At 36.7% G+C, this 11,756-nt stretch overlaps 1 pseudogene; it reads right to left on the reverse strand.

Moving 5' to 3' along the window:
* Nucleotides 1-5,767: 5,767 nt before the first annotated feature.
* Nucleotides 5,768-7,337, reverse strand: LOC122092984 (annotated as a pseudogene).
* Nucleotides 7,338-11,756: the final 4,419 nt, after the last annotated feature.

Below are 11,756 nucleotides of genomic sequence, written 5' to 3' on the forward strand. Positions count from 1 at the left end.
CTCAGACGGGCTAGGAATAGGGGTGAGGCAGAAGGCAGGCTACAGCAAGAGAGAGAGAGAGAGAGAGAGAGAGAGAGAGAGAGAGAGAGAGAGAGAGAGAGAGAGAGAGAGAGAGAGAGAGAGAGAGAGAGAGAGAGAGAGAGAGAGAGAAGACTATTATATAGAGTTGATTCCGGATCAAACCGTCGGCAGGTTACCTTCCTGAGGAAGAGGAGGAGGAAGACGGAGGAGAAAAGGTGGAAATAAAAAAGGGGATAGATCAATGGTAAAAACTAATCTATCTCCCATGAAGGGGCTGAAGGTGAGGCTGAGGAGAGGGGAAGCCGAGAGAGAGAGCCATTGAAAAGCAAAACAAGAGGTCTGATATTTGAGTAGCAGCGACACAACACAGTTGCAGTGGCAGGGAGAGAGAAAGAGGGGGAGAGAAAAGGTGTAGCAGCTGTGGAGTGAGAGTTTGGATTTGTTACCTCCAACCAACGGTTATATTTAGGATTAACAAATCCTACGGCTAATATTCCGCTAGCATTCCTAATTTCAATGTAAACCCCTAGCATACCTATCCATTTCCCATATATATATATCATGGTTAAAATTAGGGTTGGATTGGGCCAGGCTGAACTAGACTAGGCTAGGTTGGGCTGGGCCTAGGCCTCAACCCAAACCCAACCCAACTATGCCAGGGTCAATGTTTTTCAACCATAACCTGTCCTTAAGGTTAGAAATCTTATCCCAAGCTCTATTCAGGCCCATTGCGGGTCAAGGCGGATTTAGGCCGTCAGGGCCAAGCTTACACCCTTATGTAAAACCGTAGCTACTCATTGACCCTAAGAAGTATTCCATTTCTATACTGAATGCTCATGCTGTGTATATATAATAGCTGAGGCTTGCAAGTAAACCGTAGGAAAGAGAAATGGAATTAATTTTAAAATAAAATAAAAAATTTTGCATGGTTGAAACTAATAAAAACTCTTATCATAATCGGTATTTCATCTTTTCAAATAGTTTTTTTCCCCCTCAAATTATAAAGTAAGTAAAATATAATAATCAGATTTTAACTGTTTCACATGATAATAAATAAAAAAAAATTTCATATTAATTTAATGTTAATTTTTCACTTTGGTCCCTTTACTTCCTTTTCCAACCACCTAATATTTGCCTAAAGCAAACTGATAATTAGTGGATGGAACTTCTTCTTAAAATAGAGTAGGGGTGTCAACGGTTCGGTTTGACCTGGTTTTGGTCCGCATTGGATCGGTTTCAGTGTGGGAATGGTGAAACCGAAACCGAACCAATAAGGATATTTCAGTTTGGTTTGGGTTTCGGTGCGGTTTGGTTTCGATTTTGCTTCAATTTCTTGTATCAATTTATAATCGGGTTGGTTTCGGTTTTTTGACCAATTTGGGTCTGATTTTCCATACAAAACTATACAAATTTTGATATTTTTGTTGATTTTTGGGCTGTTTTCAGTTTCTTACCTGTTTGATTCGGTTTCAGTCCGATTTTTGAATCGTTTTCGGTTTGGTTTCAAGTTGAATCGGTTTTTGGTGCGGTTTGGTTTGTTAATGGGGTTACAATATGTGAAACCGGCCCTATAAGACTTCGGTTCGGTTTGGTCCAGGTTCAATCGGCTCGGTCCAGGGCGGTTTTACCAATTTGATTTAGGTATTGACACCCCTAAAATAGAGTATAAGAATAGGAAATAGTAGTGAAAAGTTAATTGATAGTCCACTTAGTTATATGAATAGACAAACTTGGTTATGATACCAAATTAAATAAATTAATATATTTCACAAAATGCCAATTATGTGTTCAATTCAAAAACTTAAGCTATTATATTAGGTCGATTTATACCACTTTGAATGATTATATCTCAATATAACACAAACACTTTTTCTTTGTAATACCCTGAAATCTGAGTAGGGTTATTTTTATCTTTTGACCATTGTAGGGTCAGGGTGACTTAAAGTGGGGATACCTAACCATTGAGGGTACCTCAGTACTTGATAAGTGCTAAAAATCATCCATTAGATGTAACGACATTGTAGAATAACTTTAGGGTTTTTGTCCTGGAAATTACCATTTTGGATATATATATATATATATATATTAGGTCTTATCCACTAGTTAGTTAACTATCCATGTGGATAATAAGATATATACATATATATATATATATATATAATAATTGAAGACTTTCCTAATAATGGGGGACTTTCCTTTTGAAACTTGGATAGCCTTAAGCATAAAATAAGTTAGATAAATCAGGAAAAGTGGGAGAAAGAATTAGAGATCAATTGTGACTAGAATATAGGAAGAGAGAGTTAGAAATGAAGTAAGAAAGGTAGAGATAGACATGGAGATAAACTTGGAGATGAATTAGGGAGGGGAAAGACAAGCCAAAAACGTGGCTCTATATATTGCCTCTTATGCTCTATTTAAGGAAAATCAAAAGGGAAAAGAAAATGTATTGTGGAGAAGGAAGAGGAGAAAGAAGAAGAAGAAGAAGAAGAAGAAGAAGAAAAAGGAGTTAACAGTATTTTCTGGGTCAGATAGAACAGTAGCTCGAATTGTTCATGTTATTGAATATAGTTAGGGATTGTTTTATGATCTGATATAATTATTGAGAGTACATATATGTGTTTAAATGATCTTCTAAAATTTTCATTAAATTCGGAGTTGAATTGATACACCAAAAAATTCATGTCTTCAGATAGGTCACTGTCAAAGAAGTTTTCTATACCCGAGAGTAGGGGTAGTGACGGAGGAATATAGACTTCGATTTTTAATCTGAATTTTTATATTAACAACTTTTATGAGTCTTCTAAATTCCTGAAATTTTTGGAAGTGATTTGAGTTCAGGAATGCGGGTTAATGATTTTTTCAAATTTATTGGACAGAATCTGTACAATCTAAAGACTGTTTTTTAGGGGGATTGATACCTAACCTAAGAAGGTTATTTTGATAATATTTTTATATGAGACTTATATATATATATATATATATATATGAATTAGGTTTCAATATGATCTAATTTCAACTTATTTGAAATTTCAGAGGTATTTATTTTCTATTTTTCTATGGCAGTAGGCAGAATAGGTATTAAAGCAGAATTTTGGGAACGATATCGAGGTGAGTGGAACCTCTACCCTAACTTGTTTATGTTTATAGTAGTATCCAAAAGAGAAATTTATGAATAGTAGATCTATTCTACTTTGGATTTCATGGTGTTTTTTCATAAAAAAAAAATATGATTTTTGCAAACCTAATATTATGTACATGAAAGAATGAGGAAACAAATTGAATTTTGTTCCATGATTTGCATTATATGTACATAGCATAATTTTCTAAATAAAGCACTAATTACATAATGTTAGTTACTCATATTATGTGTTATGTTATGATTATGATTGCATGGAATAATGTACTATGTACATTACATGATTCTTATACTGCATGAGTTTTCATAAATTTAATCTTTTGATGTATGAGATGTGTTGTTGTAGTAATGATGCTTTACGTTACTGGCCTTGATTGAGGAGGGATGTGAAACTTCCTTGATCATTGATTTGTTATTTGTAGTTGTTGTTTTGATGACTTTTATAAAAAAACTGAAACTGAAACTAATTTCATGTTTAAATAGAATTGACTAGGGTGGAATGAGAGTATTGATCACACTTGAATTCTGAACTTGTTTGTATTTATGTATATTTTTCATTCTTGGATGACTTTATTGTTGTTGTCTCGTCTTATCAACATTGACGTTATAATGTTGAGGTGATGATTGGTTCATTGGACTTTTCCTTAATGGAATTGTGGACTACTAGATGACATAACCTACCTTCGGCAAGATTTACCAATTATTACTTGATCTTCGAGAGGTATGACTTGGTCTTTGGGAGGTTAGACACTAGATAACTTCTATGAATTTCTGTATGTTGAGTGGAGGCAATATGGTACTATGATGCATTGATCATTCATTGATGCACTGGTCATTCATTGATGATATTGTGAATTCGTTGTTTAATTTCTTTTGATTCATCATATGTACTTATGCGGCAATATAAAATGTAACAATGTTAGTATGTGTGATATTCTTGTTTTTCTTTTCACAAATTTTTTTATGTTATATTATATATGTCTTTCCTGATATTGGTTGTATGATCATGATTTCAATCTGTTTAGTGTGGTGGTTTTACTTACTAAGTTTATTTCTAGAGACATGCCCTCATAACTTGCAGATGACATTGATGAGGATTATTACGGAGAGGACGTGAATGTTGAACATATTGTTGATCAAGAGGAGGACATGGCTTATGGATTCGAAGAAGACAATGAGTTGTATTTTTAGATGATATAGACTTTGAAGACGTAATTTAATTCAACATTACTTTAAGTTTGAAAGTTGAAATAGATAGTTGAACTTTAAATTTTAATATTATATTAATTTAGTTAACTCCTGCTTGCACTTATGTTTGTGTGGTTACTACTCCGGTACATTATCTCCTAGAAATTACAAATCCTGTGGACTACTGATGCCCAAAAACCTTAAGCCGGGTTTGGGGTCATCTCTCTCTCTCTCTCTCTCTCTCTCTCTCTCTCTCTCTCTCTCTCTCTCTCTCTCTCTCTCTCTCTCTCTCTCTCTCTCTCTATGTTGTGAATGCAATTATAATTTCTAACAATGATGTCTTCATTCAAGCATTTCTAGATTATGTAAACCAATCCTTTAGTTTTATTATAAAAAGTAAAAGATTAAGGGCTAAACAAAGAAAAGTCATAAATCGTGTTCATGGTAAACCATATAGTTGAGTTTAGATGAAAGATTAAACATAAAATTGGTAGCCCACAACCAATAAAACATTACACCAACTTAACCGTTGAAAATGAAAGGGAAGAAATATTAATACTAGTATGTCTTGGCCTCTTGGGTGTGCCATCAAATACAATAAATGGTTAAAGGCTGCCCTATCTACCCCGCATTGCAAATCCTCTTCTTATATTGCCTGATAATCATTGTTAAGTTTATCTGGAATTCTTCATCCGCTTTGAAGAATGACTCACTCTGACATATTTTGGTGGTGATCCAAATGGGATTTTTTCTGAGATCTGTGACAATAGCAGAGGAGTATAAAAGATTCTATCATCTTGTTGAGCAAGTATCAAAATTTGGGGGCTTTTTTTTGTCGTGTTTGGATTTTTTGATGAGTTTTTTTGCCGTGATTTGGGTGCTCTCGAGAGAGATCTCCATTGTAACTTTTCTTCAATCATAGTGAACATCTTCTTCTTCACCCATGGATGTAGCACAACACATCGATGTGTGAACCTAGTTAAGTCTGTGTGTTGTGTGAATTTGTGCCTCTGTTTTTCTTTGTATTTGTTGGTGTTTGCTCTAATAATATTAATCATCATATTCAACTTCTACAATTTTGTCTTTTAGTGTTGGGATTTTTTTATTGACACCCTTCGAGTATTTGAAAATTATGCAAAACAATGACAATTTTTTTATAATGACATGGGGGAAGTTACTTTTGTTAGGAATTAACAACCGAACATGATAACGATAAGCAAAAGAAAAAACGATAGAGAATCACACACACAGAACACAATGATTTATATGGTTCAATCAAAATGGGAAATGCTCGTGGTAGAGCAATAAACAAGAGCTTCTACTATTCTAATGAAAAAATTAACAACCCTTACAACCACACCTCTTTACAAGATCACTTCCCATATAAAATTTTCAAATATTACAATATAGAGAAACTCTAATTTATAACGTAAAAAACTTCCCCCCAGTAAAAACTGTTGTCGGTGAAGCTGTTGTTGCTGCTGCTAGTGTATTCTTGAGCAGCTCCACATCAAAACTTCCTAAGATGTCCATCACCTCTGTGTTATCTACCTTATACTCTTGATCACTCCTAGTTGCCCTTAAAACTTCCAATACCTCTTGCATGGAAGGCCTCAATTCTTTCTCAAGTTGAAGACAACGAAATGCTAATCCTGCAACCAATGTTACCATCCTCCTTGTTGCACAATCCGATTCAAACCCAAGACATGGGTCAACCAACTCGTGCAAATATCCATTTTGGATCTTGTTTATTGCCATGTTTGCCAAAATAATCTCATCTCGATGCCTAGTGATATCTACAGCGGGCTTAGATGATATGAGCTCATCAAAACCACCCGAAAGCTATAAAAATCACTCTTATCTGTAAGTTGGTAGCATCGATGATACTCTGGATCAACATAGCCTGGGGTCCCTTGAGGAGCAGTGGAGACATGGGAGGCATCAGCAGGGAGCAGACGACATAGCCCAAAATCTGCAACTTTCACATGGAAATGGTTGTCAAGGAGGATATTACTGGTTTTGACATCATGGTGTATGATATCAGAAGCGTGGAGGTAGGACAGCGCACTTGCAGTCTCTATTGCTATGCTCATGCGGATAGGCCATGGGAGTGATCCAACCTTCCTTTTATCACCATGGAGATGATCAGCAACAGTGCCATTTGAAATGAACTCATAAACAAGGAGGAGTTCGCGGCTACGGTATGAAGTGCATCCATAGAGAGTGACAAGGATTTGATGGCGTAAACGAGTGAGGATCTCGATCTCATTCATGAACCTCTCAACATGCTTGTAATGGTTATGATATAGCCGTTTAATTGCAACAACTCGTCCATCTTGAAGCTTGCCTGGTTGTCAATAAGGAGAGTCCATCAAATGTCAAGACATAATTAATAAATAAAGTGAGATAACCCAGGAAATACCATTTCAGCAGCCAATAAAAAACCCTAAGGTATTAGGTGGAGAGGACCCAATAATATATTGAGACCCATTGAAGGTTCTAAATAGCCGATTTAGAAGTGTAACTCTATAGCTTCTAGCAATCTCTCATTGAATTTTAGTTAATTTCAGTAGGAGAAAGAAAAGACTGCATTTTAGGGCCGTGGTGATAGCAATGCCAAAGGTGAGGATTCTGTTTCACATTGTTTGTTTCGTTTGTCTCTTCTTTTTTTAATAGAGTTCCATAATCTTAAAAATAAAAAAAAAAAGAAAAATAAAAAAAGAATAGATAAGATTGCATTTGGATGAGATGAGGTTTCTTCTTTCTTACCATGGTATACAATACCAAAGGCACCATCTCCAAGTTCATTAATAGAACTGAAATTATTGGTGGCTTCTTCAAGCTCAGCGTAAGAGAAGACTCTGCCTTTTTCTAGGTTTGTCTTTATGCAGAAGCTGCCGACTCTGCCAATGTTATGTCCAATCCAGTACTTGTAAAACATGAAGAAAAATATGCTTGTCAAAAGGATTCCTGCCGCCACTCCTCCCGGCATACCTGAGAATGGATTAGAAGAATACGTAGAAACATTTTATTAATCCCCTGTGCTATGGATAGGGGTGTATGTAGGGGTGTCAAAACCTAACCCGAACTGATAAAATCAACCGAAATCGACTGAAAAAATCCGAACTGACCAATAACGAATGAAACCAATAAAAAAATAGATGACTATGAGATTATAAATTGGTGAATTGATAATCCATTTTTCACAATATTAGTGAGTATATTTTTTATTGTAAGGAGAATTATTACAAATCAATGAATATGAGTTTATGAATAGAGAAATTGATTTGTAAATTGTAACAATGTCTCTATTGATTTCCTTGTTCACTATACAAAATTAGTTGGATAGTTAAATGAATGGTTGGATAATAGGGTTCACTTTGTGATTTCAATATTAGTTATCTTCTTAGTAATTAGTTATCCATTGGTTTCAATAATAGTTATCTTTCCTTTACAATGATAAAACATGATTTAATCATAAATTTTAAGTGTTTCGGTCAAATATTTTGTCGCTATAAGTTATGAATGTAAGATTTATCATGGTTCAAACCTGATAATAAACCGATCTAAACCAATATTAACCCGATAGTGAAAAGCCGAAATAAATCGAAACCAAAACAGATCGAAATCGAAACCGACTGAAAACTGAAGTTACTTAATGGATTGGTTTGGGTCTCCCTCATTCCTGGACCGAAATCAATTCAGCCCGATCAAAAACAAACCAAACTGACCGATTGACACCCCTAGGTGTATGTTTGGCTCTGAAAACTCGAGCTCACTCTGTGCCCAAATACTGCCTAGGCTGGCTTTTCAACCCGTAAGTCAAGTCTGGGCTTGGGTTTTCAGGCCAGTGGCCAGGCCAGGCTAAGCCTGGTAGGGTTGGGTTTAGGCTAAGTTAAGCGGACTCAAGGTTGGGTTGGAGTTTTAGAAAACTCGAGCTAATTGCAACGAATATTTGTGAATCCGAATCCAAAGAAACAATAGATTTCACTAAATTTTCCAAGAGACAATTTAAGGAAGCTCTTGAATACATGAAACATTTCTTCTATGGGATTTTCTTATTGACACCCTCTGTCATCTTTTTTTTTTTTTTTCAAATGTTATTTAATGCAATATTTATTGAAGTTTAAAAAATGAGATTTTCAAAAAGCTTGAAAGACTTTTAGTACAACATTTAATACACTTCCTATGTGAAATAACAAATTTACGCTATTAAAACAATATATCAAATTTTTTTGGGAATAAAACAAGGGAAGTGTCAATTTCTAAATACACCAATAGACCGATCAGGCTTGACCATTTAAAGACCGGCCTGTCTTGTATCGTTTAGTAAACGTGTCGAGCTTAGACCCGGCCCATTTATAAACAGGCAGTATATGGTGCAAGGGGTAAGCCTAACAGGCGCTCAACTTGCCCGGCCCATTTACAAGCCCTACTTAGTCCGACATGTTTAGCCCGACCGCCTATATTTATATCTGATTTTTTTTTTTTTTGATAGATTAGAGTATATATTGGTATTTTATCATATCTTTTGTAAATTGTTTATGATTTAATAAAATATATTAAAATATCTTAAATCTAAGACAGTTAAAGACTGTTTAAGGCTCGTTTAATGTTTCATTGGTACATTACCCCATTTAAGGTCCAATTACCCCGATTAAGAGAAGACTGGTTAAATCCCAGAACCCGACCAAATCGGACACGAGACCGACTCATTTGTTAAATAGATAGGTCACGATACAAGGGTATAGGCCTGCAAGGCCCGGCTAGACCTTACTGATTGATACCCCTAAATTGAAACTTACATAATGTGTTACCCAAAAAAAAAAAAAAATTTGCATAATGGAGAGTAAATTACTAATCGAATAATCTTTCTTTGGTCTTGTATACTGTATCTGGCAACATAAACCACAACATATATATCAATTAATAGACATTAAGAATAGAAATTAAACCAATGACATAAACAGAACCCACAAGTCTACCCATCAACACAAACCAAATTTGTCCTTGATCAGGCCAAAATAAGTGATCAAAAAAATGATTCAAAACAAGCTCGGATTGCAAATGCTAGAATTAATTTGAATGAACTACCAAAAAAAAAAAAAAAAAGGGAATTTCTAATTTAAGAGTCTTCAGTAGTTACCTTTTTCTTGATTCCGTCTGTCTTTTGGATTGAAACAAAACACATTATCAGTTGGGTGTTGGTGCACACTACAGACTGTTCCATTGATGTCACACTGATGACATAGTTGGGGAAGGCTCCATCGAACACGAAAACCAAGAGTGAACAATTTCGAGACAGTATTAACCGGCCCATGAATTGTGAAAGGTGGCACATCCACGGGGAGATGAATAACTTTGCAGTCATATGGAGAGCGATGGGAGTGGAGTTGCAGATGCATCTGGTACATCTGCTATGGCCTCAACTTTGCAGTTCATGTGGAGGCGGAAGCCATTAATTCGACGGCGCTTGAAGACTCTCAGCGTAAGGTTGGGGCTTACAACTTCAGCTGAAAGATGACGGAAAATGGTTGTCATAGTAAAATTGTTGTAGAAGGCTTTGCATTTGTCATCTTCGCTTAACCATTGTTGGGAGAACATCCGGTCATGAGCTAATAAGGTATTGGTGGTGTAATTGATGCTTTGAACCTCATATGTACTTTCCTCAATCTGGTTCCCGGGATAGATCACTGCTGTGGAACCATTTATACAGTGAAGGAGTTCTAAACCGTAGTAAGGGTAGTAGGTGTGGTTAAAGGATAACTAATGTTTAGATTTCAGTAGGATTGGTTCTTGGAACAATAATCTGAGAATTGATCTGCTCTAGCTGAGAGAAGATTAGAAAGGAGCACTAGAAGAAAGACTAAGAAGGCAATGAAGGGCGAATTAGAGATCATAGAACCACCCATATCCTGCAAAGCTGTCGGGCATCTCCAGAATCTCCTCTAGCTTTTATAGTCTTTCTTTTGGTTTCTACTAACAAGTGAGGAATACTACATTTCCTTTGAATCGCTTCAATGGTTCTCCCTCTTGACGCGTCAATTGACTTCGAAAAATTTATAAGTTGGAACCATTTGGGTCCCAATATATAAAATATAACAAATTTTACCTTTCCTGTTCATACCTGTGTATCTTGGGGAGGTGTAGAAGTCTCTTGTTCTCACCTTTTCAGATTTCCACTGACCAAGAAGACATGACTCTTGACCATTTGAATGTCGGCAAATCCCTAAAACTTTACATATAGTTAGGTGATGTTATTAGCTTAATGGTGGCTGCTTTAGCTTGATGAATCCAGTACTAAGGGGAGGAGGTTGTCGGATCGAATCAAGACATTCAAATGGTCATTTTGTCGGATACAAATGTATGTAAATAAATGGGTGTAGAAGTAGGTGACCATTGGCCCTACTAACTCCTAGTAAACTGGCCATTCCCCGCTCAATAGAGAAAAAAAAAAGAATGATACCATTACCCAGCAGATCTAATTGGGTTTGTTGCAGGATCGGAGGTTGTAAATTTGTTTTCATTCCCCTCTTTACTTTTTCCATTTTTTTTTTTTTTAATATTAATATAATATTACTCTTTCTTTTTTAAAGATAAATGTTGATTCATTTCTTTTTAATAATTGTCAGTGGAACTAAAGATTTAGGAATCAATATCATATCCAATGTATCTGTGGATACATATTGATGCGGCAAAAATTGACCAGCCGATCTTCCTTACAGGTTCTGATGCTCCAGCCGATCTGCACAGAAGAGAAGACAGGGGAGAGCCGAGCTGACCTGATGGGGGACTCTCCGATGCCTAAGTCAGATCTTCCGACAATAGTTTGCTCAAGAGAGCTTTAGTCAAAAAAGTGTTCGATCCCTTGTGATGGAGGCTTACCTTGATTTTTATAGGTTGCTGATGAAGAGAGAAGGAGAGGTTTGTGGAGAGTCCTGTTTAGGCGTAGAGTCCTTGAGGGGAGTGGCTCTAAGATTCTGGGAATATTCTGGGTTCTAGGATATGTTCTGGGAATATTCCCCTCTTATCCTGAAGGCACAAGCCATGAGAAGGGTGGACACTTCTGGGATGTGAGTGGATTGAGTCCTGCCCCTATAATCAGGGGTCATGTCCCTTGAATGTAGGAGTGGACATGTGCACGTTTTTGGGCACCTTACTTGATTGTGTTGGATTGAGGTGGCAGGTTGGCCTGTGGAGAGGCCGAGGTGGCAGGTCGGCCTATGGAGAGGCTGAGGCAATAGGTTGGTATGAGGAGAGACCGAGGAGGTAGGTCGACCTATGGAGAGGCCGAGGTGGTAGGTCGGCCTGTGGAGAGGCCGATGCGACAGGTCTGCATGAGGAGAGACCGAGGCGACAGGTCAGCCTGTGGAGAGGCCGAGGTGGCAGGTCGGCCTGAGGAGAGACCAAG

The sequence above is a fragment of the Macadamia integrifolia genome, chromosome 11 (genome assembly GCF_013358625.1).
Source record: "Macadamia integrifolia cultivar HAES 741 chromosome 11, SCU_Mint_v3, whole genome shotgun sequence".
Classification (NCBI taxonomy): Eukaryota; Viridiplantae; Streptophyta; class Magnoliopsida; order Proteales; family Proteaceae; genus Macadamia; species Macadamia integrifolia.